Source organism: Macaca mulatta, chromosome 7, assembly GCF_049350105.2.
Source record: "Macaca mulatta isolate MMU2019108-1 chromosome 7, T2T-MMU8v2.0, whole genome shotgun sequence".
In the NCBI taxonomy this organism is placed as follows: Eukaryota; Metazoa; Chordata; class Mammalia; order Primates; family Cercopithecidae; genus Macaca; species Macaca mulatta.
This window is the reverse complement of record NC_133412.1, coordinates 7579708-7605083: the sequence shown is the minus strand read 5'-3', so window position 1 is coordinate 7605083 and position 25376 is coordinate 7579708. Positions and strand designations below refer to the sequence as shown.

The following is a 25376-nucleotide window of genomic DNA, read 5'->3' as shown; positions in this document are numbered from 1 at the left end:
TTACAATTCAAGGTGAGATTTGGGTGAGGACACAGCCAAACCATATCATTCCACCCCTGGGTCCCTCCTAAATCTCATGTCCTCACATTTCAAACACTATCATCCCTTCCCAACAGTCTCCCAAAGTCTTAATTCATTTTACCATTAACTCAAAAGTCCACAGTCCAAAGTCTCAAGACAAGGCAAGTCCCTTCCACCTATGAGCCTGTAAAATCAATAGCAAGTTAGTTACTTCCTAGATACAATGGGGGTACATTCAATGGGTAAACACTTGGCCAAAAGGAAGGGGCTACAGGCCCCATGCAAGTTCAAAATCCAGAAGGGCAGTCAAATTTTAAAGCTCCAAAATGATCTCCTTTGACTCCATGTCTCACATCCAGGTCACGCAGATGCAAGAGGTGGGTCCCCATGGTCTTGGGCAGCTCCACCCTGTGGCTTTGCAGGATACAGCCCTCCTCCTAGTTGCTTTCACAGGCTGGCACCGAGTATCTGCAGCTTTTCCAGGTGCACAGTGCAAGCTGTTGGTGGATCTATCCTTCTGGGGTCTGGAGGATGGTGGCCCTCTTCTCACAGCTCCAATGGGCAGTGCCCCAGTAGGGACTCTGTGTGGGGGGTCCCATCCCACATTTCCCTTCCGCACTGCACTAGCGGAGGTTCTCCATGAGGGCTCTGTCCCTGCAGTAAACTTTTGCCTGGACACCCATGCATTTCCATCCATCCTCTGAATTCTAGGTGGAGGTTCCCAAACCTCACTTTTTGACTTCTATGCACCTGCAGGCTTAACACCATGTGGAAGCTGCCACAGCTTGGGACTTGCACCCTCTGAAGCAGTGGCCTGAGCTCTACATTGGCCCTTTTTAGCCACGGCTGGGATTTGAGACTGCACAGAGCAGCAAGGCCCTGGGCCTGGCCCTTAAAACCATTTTTTTCTCTTAGGCCTCCAGGCCTCCTGTGATGGGAGGGGCTACTGTGAAGACCTCTGCCATGCCTGGAGACATTTTCCCCATTGTCTTGGCGATTAAAATTTGACTCCTCGTTACTTATAGAAATTTCTGCAGCTGGCTTGAATTTCTCCCCAGATAATGGGTTTTTCTTTTCTACTGCATTATCAGACTGCAAATTTTCCAACCTTTTATGCTCTGCTTCCCTTTTCAACATAAGCTCCTACTCCAAACCATATCTTTGTCACAGTGGAAAACGGTCACAGACATGTCAGCCAGAGTCTGCAAGGTGCAGTGTTCAAGATCATGATGGTCTGCCTATTTCCCTCTGGTTTGGTGATTTATCTATTGGAGTACAGAAATCCTGTGCGCCCTCTCCCTTCCTTGTCATATGCCGTAAGACCTACTGATGAGGAGAAATTAAGTTCTCAATTCAGTTCGCTATAGTTTATCAGAAATGGGTTGTGAGTGATCTAGATGGCGAATGAACAAAACTCAAGATGGGTTTGGTGACTTATCGGACGTTGTGCTTCCCCTTGTTGGTGAGAAGTGTGCACATTTCCAGTGGTATCAAGAAGAGGAGAATCAGCAGGGCACGATGTTACCGCTGTTGCCTGCTGGTTAGATATGGGCCAAAGGATATGGATGGATGAGGATTTGACAAAAGGGGTGGATGGTGCCAGAGAGCCTGTGCTCAACCTCTCCCCTCCCTTCATTCTCCTCTGCATAATTTGGGAACAGCCTGGAATGGCACTTCCCAGAACTGCTTTCCAGACAAGCTCCAGGTTCTCAAACAAGAAACATTCATGTGAGGCTTGGAAGGCAGCAGGAGAAGTCTTCGAACGCCAAGGTTAGCTGTGAGCAGAAACAGACCGCCTCTGGCCCAGCTCCGGGGAATCCCATCCTCAGCAGCCCAGATGGTGACAGTGGCTCTGCCTGAGTCATGCTGCGCCCAGGAGAGCTTCTGTGGGTGAGCTGCTTCGGTGCTCTGGGGCAGTAGGCTGTGACAGCACAGAGCGTCCCTACCGGCATCCCCGGGTTGAGCTTGACCTTTCAGTCACGTGTTTCTATCTGTGGCTTCCCTGCCCTTCACTCCCACCCTTCCAGCTGGGGCGCAAGCCTCTAAGTGGTGGTCTGAAAATCCTTCTCATTTGCAACCTCCAGATTCTTATGTGCCCCTGAAAGAGCCGTGGCTATATTCATATGTGTATACATGTATGTGTATACATAAAGATGTGTATGTACACAGGTGTCTACAGACCACTATTTGAACTTGGAGAAAAATGTGGAAGAACACACACTAGCTTGCTCACATGGGTTTCCAGGAGTTGTAATGACATGAATAGAGAGAGGAAGGAGGAATTGGGATGAGCCAAGCAACAAAGAAGACTTTTTTGAGAAACAAATGACATATATGTTATGATACCATTCATGCAAAATTACATATGCATGTGAATATAAATGTATACATTAAAACAGAAGAAAGGCAGGTGGGGTCAGGATGGGCCCTCAGCAGGAATTCTGAAGGTGAGGCTACGCTGGTTCACCCTATGGAGAAAGGCTCCCGCCAGTTACGATTACTATTAACCCTTCCTATTATTCTAGGAATGAATCCATTTATCCGGTTTCCTTCCTCCAGGATAGAATGACCAAAGAAGGGAAATGCAGGCAGAACATAAAGACTGCAGACAGCGCAGATGTGATGGGTGGGAGGCTTAGCCTCAGCTTTTACAGTCAATTTCTTTAAATGAATTAACCCTGAACTTCAGTGAAAGTCTAAATTCCATACGTACAGTGTGGATAGCTCACGTATGTATCAATTTACAGCCTGGCTTTGGTGTATTAGATAGCAAGGACTGAGGTAGGGCTTTCTGCATAGCAGCCCGCCAGGGCTGTGGGTACCACATGCATTCACTCGGGGGTGGGAGTCAGAACAGCAGGGAGTGTCAGGGGCCAGGGTCTGGCCGCAGCCCTGCTGCGAGCTTGCCTTGTAACCTTGGGCAACTTTTGCCTCCTCTGAGTCCCAGTTTTGGCAATGTTAAGGTGAGATGGTTGAGATTCATCTCCAAGGGGCGGTCTAAGTCTGAAGAGTCTGAAAGTTTAAAAACAACACAGGATAGAGGCTTCTGCTGTTATTCAGATGTCTGGCTGGAAACCCCAAGAAGCGCGCATGTGGCCATCACCAGGGAAAGCTCTAGGCTCCTCTGCCATTGCTCCTACGATTGGCCCCCTCATCTCATTTTCCCCTCATTCCCTGACTCCCACCACTCCCCTTACACCACCCATGTCCCTAGCACTGATGGCCTGCACTTTGCCAACCCCAGGAACACTCAGCGCTAGCCACTCCCTCAGCCATGCTCTTCTTGGCATCTGGGATGCCACATTCCCTTGACTTGCCCCCTCTCCACTACTGCTCAGCTGGGTCTCCCCTCCTGGGTCCTCCTCCTCCTCCTCCTGGCCTCTGCCTGCTGAAGGGCTCCAGCCCCAGGACCACCGCTCTTCTCCCCCAGCACTGCCTGCCAGGGCTGCTCGCTGTGAGTGCCATCTAAATACTGATGACTCCTGGAGTTTTGTCCTCAGGCCAACTCTCGATTTGCACATCCACTTCCTGACTCAACACCTCCATTTGGCTATCTAAAAGCATCCCAAGCCTAACACAGCCAAAGCCAAAGATCCATGCATCACGCTTGACTCTGTTCTTACCCTCACACCCCACATCAGCAAGTCCTTGCAGCTTCACCTTAAAATATGCATTCTTGATCTAATCATAATCAAAACCTCTACCACTGTCACCTTAGCTTGGCTGCATTTCTTGCTTGGATGATTGCCAGAGGCTCCTGGTTCCTCTCCTCACTTCCACCCTGGTGTGCCCTGTCACCTGTTCTCCACAGGACAGCCAGAGCGGCCCTTTGAAAATGTAAATCTTGGCCGGGCGTGGTGGCTCACACCTGTAATCCCAGCACTTTGGGAGGCTGAGGCAGGTGGATCACAAGGTCAGGAGTTCAAGACCAGCCTGGCCAAGATGGTGAAACCCCATCTCTACTAAAAAAGAAAATACAAAAATTAGCCAGGTGCGGTGGCAGGTGCCTGTAATCCCAGCTACTCGGGAGGCTGAGGCAGGAGAATCGCTTGAACCCGGGGGGCAGAGGTTGCAGTGAGCTGAGATCGCGCCACTGCACTCCAGCCTGGGCAACAGAGACTGAGACTCCGTCTCAAAAAAAAAAAAAAAAAAGAGAAAAGAAAAAAGAAAATGTAAATCTTGTCATGTTCCTCTCCTTTGAAACCCCAATCAAAGGAGATTTGGGTTCCAATCACTTTCCAAATAACTTCAGAGTCTTCCCCACGGCCTCCAGGCCTTTGGCAATCTGGTCCCAGGCACCAAGTGACGTCGCCTTTTGTCCCTCTTTGGGCTCCAGCCACTCTGACCTTGGCCAGGGCTTTCCGCCACAGGGCCCTGACACTCGCTGTTCCTTCTGCTTGGATTATGCATTCTCAGAATATCTGCGCTCTTTCTCCTTCACTTCACTGTGGTCTTTCCTGAGCTATCACCTCATCAGAAAGGCTCTTCCTGACCTTTTAATCTAAAATGCCCTGTGTCCTGGCATCCAGCAATCACACTTGTAGGTATAATCCCTACAGAAATGCCCGTACATCTGCCATATGCGCATAGAGCCACTAAAGATGAGTACAGCAGCCCTGTTCATAACAGCAGAAAAGAGAAACAAGTCAAATGTTCATCAAAAGTAGAATGAACAAATACATTTGGTTTATTCAAGCAGTGGAATGCTATGTGGCAACGAAAAAGCAATTTAATTCCATACAACAACACAGAGGAGTCTCAGGAATATCTTGTTGTAGGAAAGGAGAAAGTTTCTAAAGATTCATGCGGTCTGGCTCCATTTATATGAAGGCCAAAGCATGCAATACTAAACAACATATTGACTACAGGTGCAGACACGCATGGCAACACTCTAAGAGAAAGCAAGGGAAAGGTAAACACAAACTTCAGGTGAGTGGTCGTTTCCAAGGGGGAGGCAACATGATGGGTTAGCAGGAAACACAAAGGGATGTCAAAGTTAATGACAAATTCCATGCCCCCCACACTTTCTAAGTTGGGAATTTTCATAATTAATGCTGATAAATTAATTTTGTACTATCTCAATATTTAACAGAAATAATGAATCAGAGTAGGTTAAACTGTGGCAATCAGTAGAGCCTCCTGCCTCCCATCAGGAGCTTAAAGACAAAAGGCCTGTTCCTCTCTGCACACAGCAGTAAAGGTGGAGTCCAGGCCTCTGATGGTTCCGCTCCACACACTCATCCAGGGATCCAGGTACCATCTTCCACACGTGGCTTCCATGGCTGCCTGGGCGGCAGCAGCCCACTCAGCCAGCAGGGGCAGGGGAAGTCCCTCACGGCGGAGACTGCTTTTCCAGGGACTATAGCAGCCTGGAGGGCAGGGATTGCTACTCAGAGGCGAGGAGGGCCTCTTCCTCCTGGCTTCACTGCAGACTCTCCTCAAACTTCACCTCCTCAGGCAGGCTATGACGGGCCAGCCTAGAAGGGCACATGTCACTCTTTCTGTTGTTCCTTGGTGGGGTGCGTGACACGGCCACATTGAAGTGCAAGGGAGCCTGGGACATGAGGTCTCTTAGCCTGCTTAGGCAGAAGGAAGGACAGGTTTTGGAAACAGTTAGTTGCTTCTACCTCAAACATTTGAAAAAGATGTATACTCCAAATCCTGTGTATGTACACATGTACACGCACACATATGACATCTACACACACGCGTGTATGGACATCTGCATGGAGAACTGAAAGGAGATACATCAAAATATCCTTGGGATTCTCTTTAAAGAGTAGGATCCGGAGTGACTTGTATTTCCTCATTTTGTTTTTCTGGGGCCTTTTTTTTGAGACAGGGTCTCGCTCTGTCACACAGGCTGGAGTGCAGTGACATGATCTTGGCTCACTGCAACCTCCACCTCCCAGGTTCAAGTGATCCTCCAACCTCAGCCTCCTGAGTAGCTGGGACTACAGGTGTGCCACTGCACTGGGCATTTTTTTTTTTTTTCAAGTAGAGATGGGATTTTGCCATGTTGCCCAGGCTAGTCTCCAACTCCTGGGCTCACGGGATCTGCCCACCTCAGCCTCCCAAAGTGCTGGGATTACAGGTGTGCGTTACCAGGCCCACCTATATTTTCTCATTCTGTTGGCATTTTTTCAATGAATTTATATTAATAGCCTCAGGGCCTCAGTTTACCTAAACACCTGGTGGATGTGATTCTTTGGGTAACTAACTGGCTCCTTTTTGTTTTTAATGAATATGCAGACATCCAAAAGCTAAAATAAATTGTGTACTCAACTATTTCAAACAACTGGCTAAATGTAGAAAAGTAAATCATTCAGTTTTAGTATTGAATGGTAACAATTTTGTGTTACTCTGCAAGATTGGTATTGAAACTCTCAATCTCATAGTAATATAAAATATAATTAGTATATTTTTATGATAAAGGGATAATAATTTTGGGAAAAAACCTTTCAATTTGGTTATATATATATATCAACTGAGTAAAAGAGCAAGTTATAATTATACACACACATATATACACACACAATCGTGCTGTATGACAATTCAGTCAATGACAGATCACATATACAATGGTATTCTCGTAAGAGTACAGTGGAGCTGAAAAATTCCTATTACCTAGTGACATCATAGCTTTTGTAACTTCAGAGTACAACATCTTACCTTTTCTATGTTTAGATATACAAATACCACTATGTTACAATTGCCTAAAGTTTTGTAGCTTAGGAGCAGTAGGTTACAGCCTAGAGCCTAGGTGTGTAGTAGGCTATGCCATCTACTGTGTGTAAGTGAACTCTAATGTTTGCGCAATGATGAAATCACCAATCACATGTCTCATAAGGTATTTCTGTCATTCAGTGATGAATGACTATATACATGTGTGTGTTTATTATTGTATATGTGTGTATGTATATATATAGTATGTGTATAGTGTAATTTGGTGTATGTGTATACATACATATACAATAATAAATTAAACACACATATCGTCATTCATCACTTAATGATGGAAATACCTTACACACACATACATGCATACATACACAGTAGGCATTAACTCATGGTTGACTTATTCCACAGACGAAATTATCTTATTGTTGTATGAATAGATAAAAGAATACGTGCTTACAGCCTGAGAAATTCTACTTTTGGGTTTCACACACTCCAGATCTTATAAACAAAGTGTATTCTTAAGTATTTCCAGATGCTTGGGTTCTCTGTACTCAGAATACAATTAATCTAAACAATGATGCAAATAAATGGTACAAGCGTTTTCATGGCAGCTGAAGAAATAGCTAAACTGAACAGCCAAAAGCTACAGACAAGGAAGTGCTCCACGCTGTGCCTTAGGGAAGGCTGGCTGGCTCATGGCCATGGATTCACTGAGCAATACCCCCACGAGGCTCCCAGGACACGCAGGCATCCCCGGGTGCTGATGGCATGGATGTGAATAAAGATGCGTACGTGCTTCTTAAGAGGCTGACAGAGCAAGTGGTAAGACAGACATGGGAACAACTGTCATGGACTGGGATGACTGAGAGGTACTGCAGAGGAGCCGGGGGTCTGCACAGGGGCTGACACACCCTGCTATTTGTGAGCGAGGCGCGGAAGCTTCCCGGAAGAGGAAGCGGGAGGCCAGTATGGGACACAGAACATAGAAAGGCTCAGAGGCTTGCAAAACCACCACCTGCACAGGGGTGTTGGGGGTTTGAGAGATTTGGTGGCTGGACGAGGAAAAGAGATGAGACCACAGGCAGGCAGCAGCACGCACAAGCTGTACTGGGCGAGCTTGGAGTGGTCTGCAGCGGACACGTGGGGAAGGGCACATCCGCACAGCAGGAGCTTATCTAGACCAGACATTTGCTCAGACATTACTCCGGGTGCGTCTGGGAGGGTGTTTCTGGATGAGATGAACATTTAATTTTGATTTGTAAACTGGGCAACGCACATTGCCCTCCCCAACATGGATGGGCCTCATCTAATCCACTGAAGGGCTGAGTAGAACAAAAGGCTAAATAAGAGGAAACTCAGTCTCTCTGCCTGAGTGTCATTGAGGTGGCCTTGGACTCAGCTGGAACGTACACCCTCAGCTCTCCCGGTTCTCCAGCACGCTGACTGCAGATCACGAGACTTCTCAGCCTCCATAACCTCATGGGTCAATTCCTTATAATAGGTGTGTCTCTCTCCCCCACTATCTCTGTAATATACATGTACACGCACACTCACACACAGATGCAAACATGTATGGGTATGTGTGCATATTGCACAGTCATGTGCCACTTAACAATGGAAATACCTACCGAGAAATGCATCACTAGGCGATTTCATCATTGTGCGAACATCACCAAGTGCACTTACACAACCTAGACGGCACAGCCTACTACACACCTGGGCTCTGTGGTGTAGCCTACTGCTCTTAGGCTACAAACCTGCACAGCATGTAACTGTACTGAATACTGTAGGCAACTGTAACACTAGGGTAAGTATTTGTGCATCTAAACATGTCTAAAAATAAAAAAAAGTACAGTAAAAATAAGATACAAAAAATAAAAAATGGTACACCTGCACAGGGCACCTACCGTAAACGGAGCTCGCAGGACTGGGAGTTACTCTGGATGAGTCAGTTGAGTGAGTGGTGAGTGAATGCGAAGGCCAGGACATTACCGTACACTGCTGTAGATTGTAGAACCACTGCACACTTAGGCTATACTAATTTAATTTTTTCTTTCTCAACAATAAATTAAACAGCTTACTATAACTTTATTTTATACATTTTTTTTTTTTTTTTTTTTGAGACGGAGTCTCGCTCTGTCGCCCAGGCTGGAGTACAGTGGCCGGATCTCAGCTCACTGCAAGCTCCGCCTCCCAGGTTCACGCCATTCTCCTGCCTCAGCCTCCCGAGTAGCTGGGACTACAGGCGCCCGCCACCTCGCCCGGCTAGTTTTTTTGTATTTTTTAGTAGAGACGGGGTTTCACTGTGCTAGCCAGGATGGTCTCGATCTCCTGACCTCGTGATCCGCCCGTCTCGGCCTCCCAAAGTGCTGGGATTACAGGCGTGAGCCACCGCGCCCAGCCTATTTTATACATTTTTAAAACTTTTTGACTCTTGTATTACCAAGTGTTACTAACGCTTAGACTAAAATACAAACACATTGTACCACAGCACAAAAATCTTTTCTTTCTTTCTATCCTTATTCTAGAATCTTTTTTAAAAAAAATTTCACATTTTTTCTTAGCCTAGGCCCACACAGGGTCAGGATCATCCATATCACCGTCTCCACCTCCACAGCCTGTCCCACTGGTAGGTCTTCAGGGGCAGTGACATGCATGGAGCTGTCGTCTCTTATGATAACAACGTCTTCTGGAACACTTCCTGAAGGACCTGCCTGAGGCCATTTTACGCTAACTTTAAAAATATATATAAGTAGAAGGCACACACTCTAAAATGATGATAAAAAGTATAGCATAGTAAATACATAAACCCATTACGTACGTGCTTCTTAAAAGGCGGACAGAGTGAGAGGTAAGACAGACATGCGCACAGCTGTCATGGACTGGATGACTGAGAGGTACTGCAGAGGAGTCGGGGGTCTGCACATAGTCATTTGTTAGCAAGTATTATGTACCGTACGTAGTTGTATGCGCTAGACTTGTATACAAATGGCAGCACAGATTTATGTGCAGCATCCTCACAAATATGTGACGGCTACGATGCCATTCGGTGATAGGAATTTTTCAGCTCCACTGTAATCTAACGGGACCACCATGGAATATGCAGTCCATCACTGACTGAAAAGTCATTATGTAGCACATGACTGCACACAGGACCTACATCTCCTATGGGTTCTGTTTCGCCAGAGAGCCTAGACTGAGACACATGTCCAGGTGCTGTCACTCAGAAGCGGGGTCTCGGGGTCAGAGCTCTGAGGGCAGCAGCAGCTTGGGGCTTTATAGGCACAAGGCTCTATCCTACCAGTGGGCAGTGGACGCTGGGGAGGTTTCACGCGGGACGCAAAGCTGGCAGGTTCTTCGTGGAGAAAACTGCTCATAATTGGTCAATGTTTAAAACAACTGGATACGTAAAGACTTGAGCTTGGGGCTGGCAGGCTTTCAGCAAATGGTCTGCAGTAAAGAAACCACCAGCCTAGGGGCCAGAACATGGAGGCCACCTCTGGCTCGTGTATACAACAGGAGGTCAGCGGGGCTGGGCTGTAGGGCGGGACTAGAGAGGACCAAAATGATAGTCCTGCGGGGGGACTTTTAGAAAACATATAATTTCATTTCGAAGTGTCAGATGAAGTTTTAAAAAACATATAACTTGATTTTAAAGAGAAATAAATGAATTTCATTTCTACTCAGCCCCACTCTCTGCCATTCCCCCCATATGTAAGCAACACTGTTGCTACTATTGCCTCAGTGCAGGTGGGAACCTGCTGGAATAAAGCGTCATGCTGCAGAAAGCCAGAGTTAACTTGCAAGTCAGTCTTGCAAGTAAATCTCACTGAGTCCAATCATCATCTTTGTAGACAGCCTAAAAAGCTGCGCACTGAAATCAGCAACACTGTTAACTTCATTCACCAATGTAAGGTCTCCTGGCCTTTAATCTTAAAATGGTTCTTAAAAAGGAATCGAAATACTGATTTTCATAAAAATATCAAAGACAGTGAAGCCAACTGTCAAAATGAATTCAGTCCGAAAATTAAAGTATGCTTTGCTGAGACTGACAGCAGCCTTCTCATGTGGGATTTGCCAGGCACTCTGCACCCTGGTTCTGAGATCTGCATGGTACTTAAGAAAGAAATCCATTTCTTTCAGTTACATCATTTCAGTTAAAAATTCCCGAGGCACCTTTTTAAAACTGAAATAAAACTAAATCCTGCAGATATGAGAAATAAATCACTTCATGTCTCTTGGGTGTTTTCCAATCTGGCTTCCAGGAGGAGCTTAACTTGTCACTTCTAAAGAAAGTCTTCTAGCTCTTTCCATCTTATTTTACCAGGAAGTCTACTTGCTTCCTTCCCACAGTGTCTGTGTACCCCAGGGTTAGCAGTGGATGCAAGATTTTACCCTGGGAGAGACCAGACCACTGGCAGATTCTCAGCTGCAGAAATGTTCTCACAGTCTTTCATTTAATTAAAAGTTTTAAAATTTGTCTTTCTGTGCTTGGCTTGTTTCACTTAACACAATTACCTCCAGTTCCATACACATTGTTACAAATGACAGGGTTTTATTCTCTTTTATGGTTGGATAATTTGCACATGGTAGAATGAATGCCCAGAGCTGTGCCCAGCTGGGTGAACAACTTCTTCTTTCTTACAACTACTGCACATCCATGTAACCACTGGCATGATCAAGTAGATCATGGCTACGTCAAGCTCATCACATCAGATGGCCCCATGCCCCTCCAAGCCAATCACTCTGGCATCATTTCCTACAAAGTATCACACACATAGTAGCTTAAAACAGTAGGCTGGATGTCCAGTAGGCTCAGCTGGTTTCTCTGCTTTGAGTCTTACAAGGCTGAAGAGGTGTCAGCAGGGCCGCAGTCCCTCCTAGAGGCTTGAAAGAGAACTGGCTTCCAGCCTCATTCAGGTGTGGCAGGACCCCATTCCAGGTGGCTGACTGTAGCACTGAGTCCCTGTTTCCTTGCAGGCTGTCAGCTGGAGGTCACTGTCAGTGTCTAGACGCCACCTATGTTCCTCGGCTCGTGGCCCCTCTCTCTATCCTCAAGCCAGCAATGACTGATGACGTCCCCTTCATACATCAAGTCTTGGTGACCTCTTCTTCCTCTTCTCTCGGGGCCCTCTGTCTTCCTCTTTTGCTTCTAAAAGCCCTTAATATTACCTTGGGCCCACCCAGATAATCCAGGATAATTTATTTTAAAGTCCCTTCGCAGTGGTACCCAGAGCAGTGTCTGGCTGAATGTCAGGGAACAGGAATCTCAAGGGACATCTTCAGAATCTTGTCTTCTACGCGGCCCTTGAGCTCCATATACATGGAATCATGCAATAAGTGTCTTCCGTGTCTCTCCTCGTTCGCTCAGAATAAGGTCTCTGGTTTCATCTGTGTTGCAGCGTGCATCAATAGTTCGCTTCTTTTAACCATTGAGTACTATCTACTGTTTAGCTGCACTGCAGTGAATTCATCTATTCACTCGCTGAGGGATAGTTGCATTGCTTCTAGGTTTGTGTGATTATAAGCAAAGCTGCTATGAACATTCCAGTAAATGTCTTTTTGTGGACATATGTTTTCATCTTTCTTTAGTTAATATCCAAGAGTATAATTGCTGGGTTAAGGGCTTAAATGTATTTTTAATTTTGTAAGAAACCACCAAACTGTTTCCCAAAGTGGTTTTATTATTTTGCCTTTTAACATTGGAAAGTTCTATTTTTCCACATCATTCTAATACTTGGTATTGTCAGCATTCTTAATTTTTTTTGTTTTGGTGGGTGTGCAGTAGTATCTCATTGTGGTTCTAATTTCTATTTGCCTCATGACTAATATGAACATTTTCACATGTGCTTACTGGTAATTCATGTATCTTCTTCTTTTTTTCTGTTTTTAAGTCTTTTGCTCACTTTTCTATTATTTGCATTTTTATAATTAACTTGTGGTTGTAATTTATTCATTCTAGATACAAGTGCTCTAACAGACACATGTTTTATGAATATTATTTCCCAGTTTGTGGCTTACCTATTTATTTTATTTTATTTATTATTTTTAAGACATGGTTTTGCTCTGTTGCCCAGGCTGGAGTGCAGTAGCATGATCTTAGCTCACTGAAACCTCTGCTTCCCCTGCTCAAGTAATCCTCCTGCCTCAGTCTCCCAAGTAGCTGGGACCACAGGTGCATGCTATCACACCTGGCTAGCTTTTGTTTTCTTTTTTTTTTTGTAGAGAAATACTTTTGCCATGTTTCCCAGGCTGGTCTTGAATTCCCGAGCTCAAGTAATCTGCTGGCCTTGGCCTCCCAAAGTGCTGGGATTACAGGTGTGAGCCACCATGCCCAGCCTATTTATTTTAAGTGTCTTTTGATGAACCGAAATTTTTTGTTTTGGTGAAATTCAATTCATAGTCCTTTTCATTTGAAATTCAATTCATGTTTTCCTTTTTCATAGTCCTTTTTTGGCCTCTCTACAACGTGTTTGCCAACTCCAAGTTCATGAAGATTTTCCCTCCATGCCTTTTTCTAGAAGCTTCTTAGGTTTTGTTTATACATGTAGGCCTAACCTGCCTTGAAGTAATTTGTATGCATGGCAGGAGGCAGAGCGTCAAGGTCCTGCTTTTTTTTTTTTTTAACGTACCATTTTACAGTTGTTTCAGCACCTTTGTTGGAAAGAGTTCCCTTTCCTTCCCTTGCCCTTGGTGGAGGCCTCTCTCTGGATCCCGTCCTGCTCGGGGATACGCGGTCTCTTGTGTGTGCTCACACCATCCAATCACTTTGGCTGGAAGCCAGGCCCTGCAAGCCCTCCAGCTCTCTTCCGGAGGACTGGCCTCCCCTGTGTCCTCAGAGATTCAGTGCAACCCCAATCAGCTTCCAGCAGTAACCCACCAAACCCAGCCCTTCTTGTTTTTGGAGAAACGGAGTGACTTCTATTTTACATTTGGCTCTGGCTGCTGTCTGAAAAGCAGAAGCAGTGGGCAAGGCAAGAGGCATGGAGTCTGGGCTGTGGACCCCCACACAGGGGCTGCTGGGCTTCTGAGGGGAGCCAGCAGGATTTCTGATGACTGGCTGTGGGTGTGAGTAAAAGCAGTGGAAACTTTCGAGCTTTCAGACAGGAAGAGCAGCATGTTTCCAGTCCCCCGTGGCTAGGGCTGAGATGGGCTGAGTGGCCCCGGAGGTTTATGTGATGGCTCAGGGAGCCTGGTCTGGGAGAGCCTGGGAGTTCTGTGGTGGTGATGCTGCCCCTAGGTTAGGGGAGGCTCAGTTCTCCGCTTGGAGTCAGCCAGGGCAGTTCCAGCTATTGGACATGTGGGTATACCCTAAGAGTTCAGTTGAAAACTACACTCAGATTGCTGACAAGATGGCTGAATAAGAACAACTCCAGTGTGCAGTTCCCAGTGAGATCGACGCAGAACACAGGTGATTGCTGCATTTCCAACTGAGGTGCAGGTTCATCTCATCGGGACTGGTTGAACAGTGGGTGCAGCCCACAGAGGGCGAGCCGAAGCAGGGCAGGGCGCCGCCTTACCCGGGAAGTACAAGGGGTCAGGGCATTATCTCCCCTATGCAAGGGAAGCCGTGAGGGACTGAGCCTGAGGAGCTGTGCACACTCTGGCCCAGATACTGCACTTTTCCCATGGTCTTTGTAACCCGCAGACCAGGAGATTCCTTCCGGTGCCTATGTCACCAGAGCCCTGGGTTTCAAGCACAAAACTGGGTGGCCGTTCAGGCACACAGAAAACTAGCTGCAGGAGTTTGTTTTTTTCCATACCCCAGTGGTGCCTGGAACACCAGAGACAGAACAGTTCACTCTCCTGGAAAGGGGGCTGAAGCCAGCAAGTCAAGTGGTCTGGCTCGGTGGGTCCCACCCCCACGGAGCCCAGCAAACTAAGATGCAGTGGCTTGAAATTCTCGCTGCTAGCACAGCAGTCTGAAGTCGACCTGGGACACTTGAGCTTGGTGGGGGAAGGGGCGTCCGCCACTGCTGAGGCCTGAGTAGGCGGTTTTACCCTCACAGTGTAAACAAAGCCACTGGGAAGTTGGAACTGGATGGGGCCAATCACAGCTCAGCAAGGCCGCGGTGGCCGGACTGCCTCTCTAGATTCCTCCTCGATGGGCAGGGCATCTCTGAAAACCAGGCAGCAGCCCTAGTCAGGGAGTTACAGAAAAAACTCCCATCTCCCTGGGACAGAGCACCTGGGGGAAGGGGTGGCTGTGGGTACAGCTTCAGTAGCCTTAAACGTCCCTGCCTGATGGCTCTGAAGAGAGCGGTGGACCTCCCAGCACAGCGTCTGAGTTCTGCTAAGGGTCAGACTGCCTCCTCAAGTGGGTCCCTGACCCCTGTGTATCCTGACTGGGAGACACCTCCCAGGAGGGGCCAACAGACACTTCACACAGGAGAGCTCTGGCTGGCATCTGGCGGATGCCCCTCTGGGAGGAAGCTTCCAAAGGAAAGAACAGGCAGCAATCTTTGCTATTCTGCAGCCTCCGCTGCTAATGCCCAGGCAAACAGGGTCTGGAGTGGACCTCCAGCAAACTCCAGAAGGCCTGCAGCAGAGGGGCCTGACTGTCAGAAGGAAAACTAACAGAAAGGAATAGCACATCCACTCAAAGACCCCATCCGAAGGTCACCAACATCAAAGACCAAAGGTAGTAAATCCACGAAGATGGGGAGAAACCAGGGCAAAAAGGCTGAAAATTCCAAAAACCAGAACACCTCTTCTCCTCCAAAGGATCACAACTCCTCGCCAGCAAGGGAACAAAACTGGATGGAGAATGAGTGTGACAAATTGACAGAGGTAGGCTTCAGAAGGTGGGTAATAACAAACTCCTCTGAGCTAAAGGAGCATGTTCTAACCCAACGCAAGGAAGCTAAGAACCTTGAAAAAAGGTTAGACAAATTACTAACCAGAGCAACCAGTTTAGAGAAGAACATAAATGACCTGATGGAGCTGAAAACACAGCACAAGAACTTCGTGAAGCATACACAAGTATCAATAGCCGAATTGATCAAGCAAAGAAATGATACCAGAGATTAAAGATCAACTTAATGAAATAAAGCAAGTAGACAAGATTAGAGAAAAAAGAATGAAAAGGAATGAACAAATCCTCCAAGAAATAAGGGACTATGTGAAAAGACCAAATCTATGTTTGATTGATGTACCTGAAAGTGACAGGGAGAATGGAACCAAGTTTGAAAACACTCTTCAAGATATTAATCCAGGAGAACTTCCCCAACCTAGCAAGATAGGCCAACATTCAAATACAGGAAATACAGAGAACACCACAAAGATACTCCTCGAGAAGAGCAACCCCAAGACACATAATCGTCAGATTCACCAAGGCTGAAATGAAGGAAAAAATGTTAAGGGCAGCCAGAGAGAAAGGTCAGGTTACTCACAAAAGGAAGCCCATCAGACTAACAGCAGATCTCTCAGTAGAAACCCTACAAGCCAGAAGAGAATGAGGGCCAATATTCAAAATTCTTGAAGAAAAGAGTTTTCAACCCAGAATTTCATATCCAGCCAAACTAAACTTCATAAATGCAGGAGAAATAAAATCCTTTACAGTTTACAAGCAAATGCTGAGAGATTTTGTCACCACCAGGCCTGCCTTACAAGAGCTCCTGAAGGAAGCACTAAACATGGAAAGGAACAACCGGTACCAGCCACTGCAAAAACATACCAAATTGTAAAGACCATCGACACTATGAAGAAACTGCATCAACAAACGGGCAAAATAACCAGCTAGCACCATAATGACAGGATCAAATTCACACATAACAGTATTAACTTTAAATGTAAATGGGCTAAATGCCCCAATTAAAAGACACAGACTGGCAAATTGGATAAAGTGTCAAGACCCATTGGTGTGCTTTATTCAGGAGACCCATCTCATGTGCAAAGACACACATAGGCTCAAAATAAAGGGATGGAGACATATTTACCAAGCAAATGGAAAGTAAAGAAAAAGCAGGGGTTGCAATCCTAGTCTCTGATAAAACAGACTTTAAACCAACACAGATCAAAAGAGGCAAAGACAGGCATTACATAATGGTAAAGGGATCAATGGAACAAGAAGAGCTAACTATCCTAAATATATATGTACCTAATACAGGAGCATCCAGATTCATAAAGCAAGTTCTTAGAGACCTACAAAAGGACTTAGACTCCCACACAATAATAGTGGGAGACCTTAACACACCACTGTTAATATTAAACAGATCGCCAAGACAGAAAATTAACAAGGATATTCAGGATTTGAACTCAGCTCTGGACCAAGCGGACCTAATAGACATATACAGAACTCTCCACTCCAAATCAACAGAACATATATTCTTCTCAGCACCACATCACACTTTTTCTAAAATTGACAACATAATTGGAAGTAAAACGTTCCTCAGCAAATGCAAAACAACAGAAATCATAACCAACAGTCTCTCATACCACAGTGCAATCAAATTAGAACTCAGGATTGAGAAACTCACTCAAAACCACACAACAACATGGAAACTGGACAACCTGCTCTGAATGACTACTGGGTAAATAACAAAATGAAGGCAGAAATAAAGATGCTCTTTGAAGTCCATGAGAACAAAGACACAATGTGCCAGAATCTCTGGGACATATTTAAAGCAGTGTGCAGAGGGAAATTTATAGCACTAAATGCCCACAAGAGAAAGCAGCAAAGACCTAAAATTGACACCCTAACATCACAATGAAAAGGTCTAGAGAAGCAAGAGCAAACAAATTCAAAAGCTAGCAGAAGATAAGAAATAACTAAGATCAGAGCAGAACTGAAGGAGATAGAGACTTGAAAAACCCTTCCAAAAAAAATCAATGAATCCAGGAGCTGGTTTTTTGAAAAGATAACAAAATAGACAGACAGCTAGCCAGACTAATAAAGAAGAGAAAGAGAAGAATTAAATAGACACAATGAAAAATGATAAAGGGGATATCACTACTAATCTGTCAGAAATACAAACTACCATCAGAAAATACTATAAACACTTCTATGCAAATAAACTAGAAAATCTAGAAAATCTAGAAGAAATGGATAAATTCCTGGACATATCCACCCTCTCAAGTCTAAGCCAGGAAGAAGTTGAATCCCTGAATAGACCAATAACAAGTTCTGAAATTGAGGCAGTAATTAATACTCTACCAACCAAAAAAAGTCCAGGACCAGACGGATTCACAGCCGAATTCTACCAAAGGTACAAAGAGGAGCTGGTACCATTCCTTCTGAAACTATTCCGAACAACAGAAAAAGAGGGAATCCTCCCTAACTCATTTTATGAGGCCAGCATCATCCTGATGCCAAAACCTGGCAGAGGCACAACAAAAAAAGAAGATTTCAGGCCAATATCTCTGATGAACATCGATGGAAAAAAAATCCTCAATAAAATACTGGCAAACCGAATCCAGCAGCACATCAAAAAGCTTATCCACCATGATCAAGTCAGCTTCATACCTGGGATTCAAGGCTGGATCAACATATGCAAATCAATAAATGCGATCTATCACATAAACAGAACCAATGACAAAAATCACATGATTATCTCAATAGATACAGAAAAGGCCTTTGAGAAAATTCAACACCCCTTCGTGGTAAAAACTCTCAATAAACTAGGTATTGATGGAATGTATCTCAAAATATTAAGAGCTATTTATGACAAACCCACAGCCAATATCATACTAAATGGGCAAAAACTGGAAGCATTCCCTTTGAAAACCAGCACAAGACAAGGATGCCCTCTTTTACCACTCCTATTCAACACAGTATTGGAAGTTCTAGCCAGGGTAATCAGGCAAGAGAAAGAAATAAAGGGTTTTCAAAAGAAGAAGTCAAACTGTCTCTGTTTGCAGATAACATGATTGTATATTTAGAAAACCCCACCATCTCAGCCCTAAATCTCCTTAAGCTGATAAGCAACTTCAGCAAAGTCTCAGGATAAAAAATCAATGTGCAAAAATTACAACCATTCTTGTACACCAATAACAGACAAACAGAGAGCCAAATCATGAGTGAACGCCCATTCACAATTGCTACTAACAGAATAAAATATCTAGGAATATATCTTACAAGGGATGTGAAGGACCTCTTCAAGGAGAAGTACAAACCACTGTTCAAGGAAATAAGAGAGGACACAAACAAATGGAAAAACATTCCAGGCTCATGGATAGGAAGAATTAATATCGTGAAAATGGCCACACTGCCCAAAGTAATTTATAGATTCAATGCTATCCCCATCAAGCTACCATTGACTTTCTTCACAGAATTGGAAAAAATTACTTTAAATTTCATATAGAACCAAAAAAGAGCCTGCATATCCAAGACAATTCTAAGCAAAAAGAACAAAGCTGGAGGCATCACACTACCTGACTTCAAACTACACTACAAGGCTACAGTAACCAAAACAGCATGGTACTGGTACCAAATCAGATATACAGACCAATGGAACAGAACAGACGCCTCAGAAATAACATCACACATCTACAACCATCTGATCTTTGACAAACCTGACACAAACAAGCAATGGGGAAAGGATTCCCTATTTAATGAATAGTGTTGGGAAAACTGGCTAGCCATATGCAGAAAACTGAAACTGGACCCCTTCCTTATACCTTACACAAAAATTAACTCAAGATGGATTAAAGACTTAAACATAAGACCTAAAACCATAAAAATCCTAGAAGAAAACCTAGGGAATACCATTCAGGACATAGGCATGGGCAAAGACTTCATGTCTAAAACACCAAAAGCAATGGCAACAAAAGCCAAAATTGACAAATAGGATCTAGTTAAACTAAAGAGCTTCTGCACAGCAAAAGAAACTATCATCAGAGTGAACAGGCAACCTACAGAATGGGAGAAAAGTTTTGTAATCTATCTATCTTACAATGGGCTAATATCCAGAATCTACAAAGAACTTAAACAAATTTACAAGAAAAAAACAAACAACTCCATCAAAAAGTGGGTGAATTATATGAACAGACACTTCTCAAAAGAAGACATTTATGTGGCCAACAAACATATGAAAAAAAGCTCATCATTGCTCATTAAAGAAATACAAATCAAAACCACAATGAGATACCATCTCACACCAGTTAGAATGGCAATCATTAAAAAGTGAGGAAACAGATGCTAGAGAGAATGTGGAGAAATAGGAACTCTTTTATACTGTTGGTGGGAATGTAAACTAGTTCAACCATTGTGGAAGACAGTGTGGCGATTCCTCAAGGATCTAGAACTAGAAGTACCATTCGAGCCAGCAATCCCATTACTGGGTATATATCCAAAGGATTATAGATCATTCTACTATAAAGACACATGCACCCATGTGTTTATTGCGGCACTGTTCACAACAGCAAAGACTTGGAACCCACCCAAATGTCCATCAATGATAGACTGGATAAAGAAAATGTGGCACATATACACCATGGAATACTATGCAGTCATATAAAAGGATGAGTTCATGTCTTTTGCAGGGACATGGATGAAGCTGGAAACCATTATTATCAGCAAATTAACACAAGAACAAAAAAACCAAACACTGCATGTTCTCACTCATAAGTGGGAGTTGAATAATGAGAACACATGGACACAGGGCGGGGAACATCACACATTGGGGCCTGTTGGGAGTGGGGGCTAGGAGAGGGATAGCATTAGGAGAAATACCTAATGTAGGTGACAGGTTGATGGGTGCAGCAAATCGCCATGGCACGTGTATACCTATGTAACAAAACCGCACATTCTGCACATGTACCCCAGAGCTTAAAGTATAACAAAAAAAAAAAAAAAAGAAAGAAAGAAAACTATATTCAGCTGCCTCACAAAAATACTTGCAAATAGCTGCTAGAGCAGTGCCTTTACATAAAGTGCGTTCAGTTAGTAACTGGCTCATGAATGTGGCCAGAGAAGTGGGTCAGAGGACAACCTGTGGCTCCCACTCAGGAGCCCAAGGGAGGACTTCCAGGGCAGGGTGGGCTGAGAAGCTCAACAAGATGGGCGAGTGTGCTCAGCGTGTGTGGCAAAGCTGTGCCCCTCACCTCTGTGCCCCGGAGTCCAGACTGGCTACTGGACTGGAAAGGAGGTCCTGCATGAGACTCCGGGTCTAACTGAGCCATCAGGGAGCCAGAAGCTTCTACAAGCAACAGGTGTGATGAGCAGAGCAGCCCGGGAGGCACAGGGCGCTACACAGGCTCTGCTCTGGGTGGAGTGTGGCTAAGACACATGGTCAGGCAAGGCGAAAGTAGGGCTGTCCACAGCTGTTTGTTTCTTTGCTTTTATATTTGATTTTAGTTTGCTTTTGATGAGGGAATTTGCATTTTGAATGAGAGTTAGAACTTACTCTCTATGTGCTGTGTAGAATGGGTGCGTGTGGGTGTGCAGGGGGAATGGGTGGTAAATATGTTGTGTGGCGTGTGTGTGGCAGGTGTGTGTTGGGTTGTGTGTGCACAGCATGAGGCCATCCATCATTCTGGCTCCCTCTATCACAGCCACAGACATCAAGGACCCTGCATCAGAGGAATGTGGGGGCCACTCTGGACACACTGGGGACAGTGTCCACACATCCAGTCACATGGGACCACTGGCGTTTGGCACTCGAGTTGCTCTCCTCTGAAACATCACCCTGGGCCCTCTGGGGTGGGTGGACGGCTGATTCTCCTTGGTGGCCTCTGGGCCTGCATCCTAACTGGGTAAGGCAGGGAGTGGCTCCAACTAACAGCATGGAAACTGCGCTGGCTGTGAGGGGGTTCCTACTGGGCAAAGCCATTAGGGGGCGCCTCCGTGCTCACTCTCCATTGTAGCCTGCAATCATGGAACAAATCGATTAAAGCAGAGAACAATCAGTTATTTTTTCAGACTCATTTTCTTAAATGGCTTAATCTATGCCTCAGGCCACACAGGCTGTTGGTTACGTAAGCAACTCCAGGGACTGCATTCCTGTAACATGGCTACAGGGCTGCATGCAAGAGCCGGCCTCTCTGCCCATGAGCAGCCCCTGCTCTTTCCATGCCCTGTCTCCAGCCACTGGGGAGACTGTGCCACTGTGTCCGTGGACAGGGAGTGACAAAGGACAGAGCTCCCATTCTAACCAGTGAACCACTTCTGCGGGAGCCTGGGGGGAAACCATGAATGCCAACATCAATAGGCCTTTCTGTATACTCTTCGAGTCCAGCTTCCATTTGAGAAGAACATTATTAAAAGCAAACCTAATTTGCCACAACCAAAATTAAACAGCTAGATGACCTCCAACCAGTATCTCTGGTTTGGATCCAGTGATCTGCAGGTGGCCTCACATCCCCATCACAGTTGCTCTTTGCTTGTAATTTTTGGCTCAGCGTAAATGCAGAATAACCTATGTTTCCCATAAACAACTCTTGCTAGATATGCAGGGCTGTTGTGAAACTTTGTTTAACTATTTTACCATCTTCATGTGCAAAGCTCTGGCAGGTGTGCTTTAGCCTCAGGGGAGGGAGAGACAAGTGGTGCAGAACTGAGGCAGGCTTCAGAGGCCTCCGTTATGAACACACACGTGACCGTGCCCAGAGGCAGTAGCTTGAAAAATGTTACATTCCCAACACAGGAGTCACTTCTTAATATTGGTGGCTTTTGGAGTTGTTTCAAATAAATTAGTCAGAAATGGATGAATAACAAAGTTAACTGGATTTTCTAGTATAACTAGTAAAATGTAAACAATAGCAGATAATCTGTGTTCCCTATACTGCAAATATGTACTAAGTCAGACAGTAATGGAAATACACATCCTGCACCAAATTCATCTGTGTAAACTGTAACACTACAAAGCTGATGTCAACATCTGTCACATTAACTGCCTAATGCACAACTTCTGTTTCGGCAGTCAGCAGCCCTTTATTCAACTGATAAAACCAGATACCCTCTAGGCATTAAATCAGCAATATATACAAACACTTTTTTTCATGCGTAAGTAATAATATTTTATTTCAAGATTAGTTATAGAATGCTGACATTATATATCATCTAAATCAGTTTAGAATTGTTTAATAAAAATTTTCATTCACAAAACTGTTACTGTCCGCTTAGTCCAGCACTGAAGTAAGTGTTTATCAGTGATGGCACAGTAAATACATTCAAACTGCCCCGGGGAGTTCTGTATCTGGAAATGGTGGAGTCGGTTGTTTTACAACAATACTGACATTGGAATAACTAGGAAACATGGCAAAATATAAGAAAGATACCTGTCTGATGACATCAGAGAGTATAAAGGTAGTGAGGACTGTTAAGGCTAAGAACTAGGAGAGGATTAGAGACAAGAGAGATAAATTAGCATTTGGAGTTACTTTCCCCATTGGGAATACTGCCAGGGATAAAAGCAGTGGCTGAGAGGCTGGGGAGCTGAACAGAGTTTTCAACAAGTCTTATGGATATGGGCAGATAGAAACTAGAATTCAGGGCCCTCAATGAAGAACAAAGCCTGGCCAACACCCCAGGCTTTCGGCTGGGAACTTGAAGGGCTATACCCCAAGAGTCAGAGTAAACTAAAAACAAAGCAGCCATAGTAGGGAATTAAGTTGAGCTTCAAATAACTTAAATACCTGATTGGCTTCAAGTGGTCTTCGATTACTAAAGTCCCTACCCTGGTTGCCTAAAATAAGCAAACTTCACTTTCTCAGGAAAAACAATAAAATCACCCATAGCCTAAAATTATATCTCAAAATCTTAATATATAATATCCAAGACCCAATTAAAATGACCAGTGGTCCCATAAGATTAAAATGGAGGTGAAAAATTCCTATTGCCTAGTGATGTTGAAGGTGTCATCATGTTCTAGTGTAATGTATTACCTTTTCTATATTTATATAGGATACACACACAAATACTTAGTATTGCCTTACAGTTACCTACAGTATTGAGTGCAGTAACATGCTGTACAGGTTTGTAACTTAGGAACAGTAGGCTATACTATATAGCCTAGGTGTGTAGTAGGCTACACCATCTAGGTTTGTATAAATGTCCTCTGTGATGTTTGCACAGTAGGGAAGTTGCCTAACAATGCATTTCTTAGAATGTACCTCCATCATTAAGTGATGCATGATTGTATTTTAAAATAATTATATTTAGTATGTAGATGTTAAAGAATTTTGGGCTGGGTACACGGGCTCACGCCTGTAATCCCAGCACCTTGGGAGGCTAAGGCAGGCAGATCATGAGGTCAGGAGATCGAGACCATCCTGGCCAACATGATGAAATCCCATCTCTACTAAAAATACAAAAATTAGCTGGGCGTAGTGGCACATGCCTGTAGTCCCAGCTACTTGGGAGGCTGAGGCAGGAGAATCGCTTGAACCAGGGAGAGGTTGCAGAGAGCTGAGATTGTGCCACTGCACTCCAGCCTGGAGACAGAGCGAGACTCCATCTCAAAGAGAGAGAGAAAAAAAAAGAATTTTGGCAGAGAATTGAACTGAGAAACATAAAAATAAGTCCAGTCTAGAACTGAAAAATAGATGAACTAAAAATAAGAACTCGGTGCATATGGTTAAGAGCTGACTGGGCAATCAAGAGAAGAGAATAAATAAAGTGAAAGATAAATTCAGAAGAAAATATTCAGTTTGCAGCAGACTTACAGACATGCAGATCCACAGACACACAGTGGGAGGTGGAGGCGTGGAATGAGAGATTAAAGTACAAGGCCATACGCATAAGCATGGGAAAGCAGCTTTTCGACACGTGCACAGAAACTCCTCAACTTACCATGGAGTTATGTCCCAACAAACCCATCCTAGGTCAAAAATACTGTGAGTTGAAAATTCTTGTAATACCCCAATGAGCCTATTATAAAGTTGAAACATCATAAGTTGAACTATCGTAAGTCAGTGACCAGCTATAGCTGAGTTCCAGAAGGAAGAATATAAAGGATGGGACAGAAGCAATATTTTAAAAGATAATGGTGGACATGAGGCAGGACTAGATCGTAGCTCCAACCGGGAAGAACAGAGCAGTGTGCGGAAGCTCGCATCATGAATTTTAGCTCCAGAATGACTGCAGGAACAAACCAGGAACCCCGAGAGGACCCACAGACACTCCGAAAGAAGCAGACTGCTCCTGCAGGACCGGGGAGACACCCCAAATACTGTGAGTGCCCAAACTGCAGAAGCAGGAAGGGGAGATCCTCTGCCCCCAGACACACACTCCCACTGGGGAAGCTGAAGGTCTAGTTTGTGGGAGAAGTTCCCGACCTTACCTAGAGCTGAGTAGTCAATTCACAGAGCTGAGAGAAATACAGGAGTAGAGGAAGCAGCGGGAAAGGCCCTGGGAGCTGGCGGGGTCCCCACGCAGGCCCTCCTGCCCGGCACCACAGGGATCGGTGGGGCAGTCAGAGGCGAAGCAAAAGGAAGTCTCAAGCTGAACTTTGTAACAATTTGAACTGGGCAAAAGCCTCCTGGCCAGACCTCGGGGGAGGGCGCAAATCTGACCTGCAAGCTGCACAGGATGGCGAGGAACTAAAGCCCTTGTCTTTTGTAGCTGGGAGGTGGGTAACCCTGGGTAAGTCCTCAGCTCTGCTAGCCCACTGCCTGGAAACAAACTCGGTGCCGTTAGCAGGTCCATGGCGGAAGTGAGACCAGCCCTTCAGATTGTGTGGGAGCCGGGTGAGGCCTGTGACTGCCGAATTGCCCCCACTTTGCTGACAGCCTGC

At 45.0% G+C, this 25376-nt stretch overlaps 1 protein-coding gene across 3 annotated transcripts in view; it reads right to left on the bottom strand.

The window, feature by feature from the left end:
* The window catches only part of OTUD7A (OTU deubiquitinase 7A), a 374444-nt gene that overhangs the window by 104737 nt on the left and 244331 nt on the right, over window positions 1-25376 (bottom strand). The window contains exon 1 of one of the 3 annotated variants that reach the window (XM_077939014.1): window positions 24924-25272. The exons of the other annotated variants lie outside the window; for them this stretch is intronic. The gene's annotated coding sequence lies outside the window, so the exon portion shown is untranslated. Of the gene's footprint in view, window positions 1-24923; window positions 25273-25376 lie in introns of those variants that run through there. 3 annotated transcript variants of the gene reach the window in all.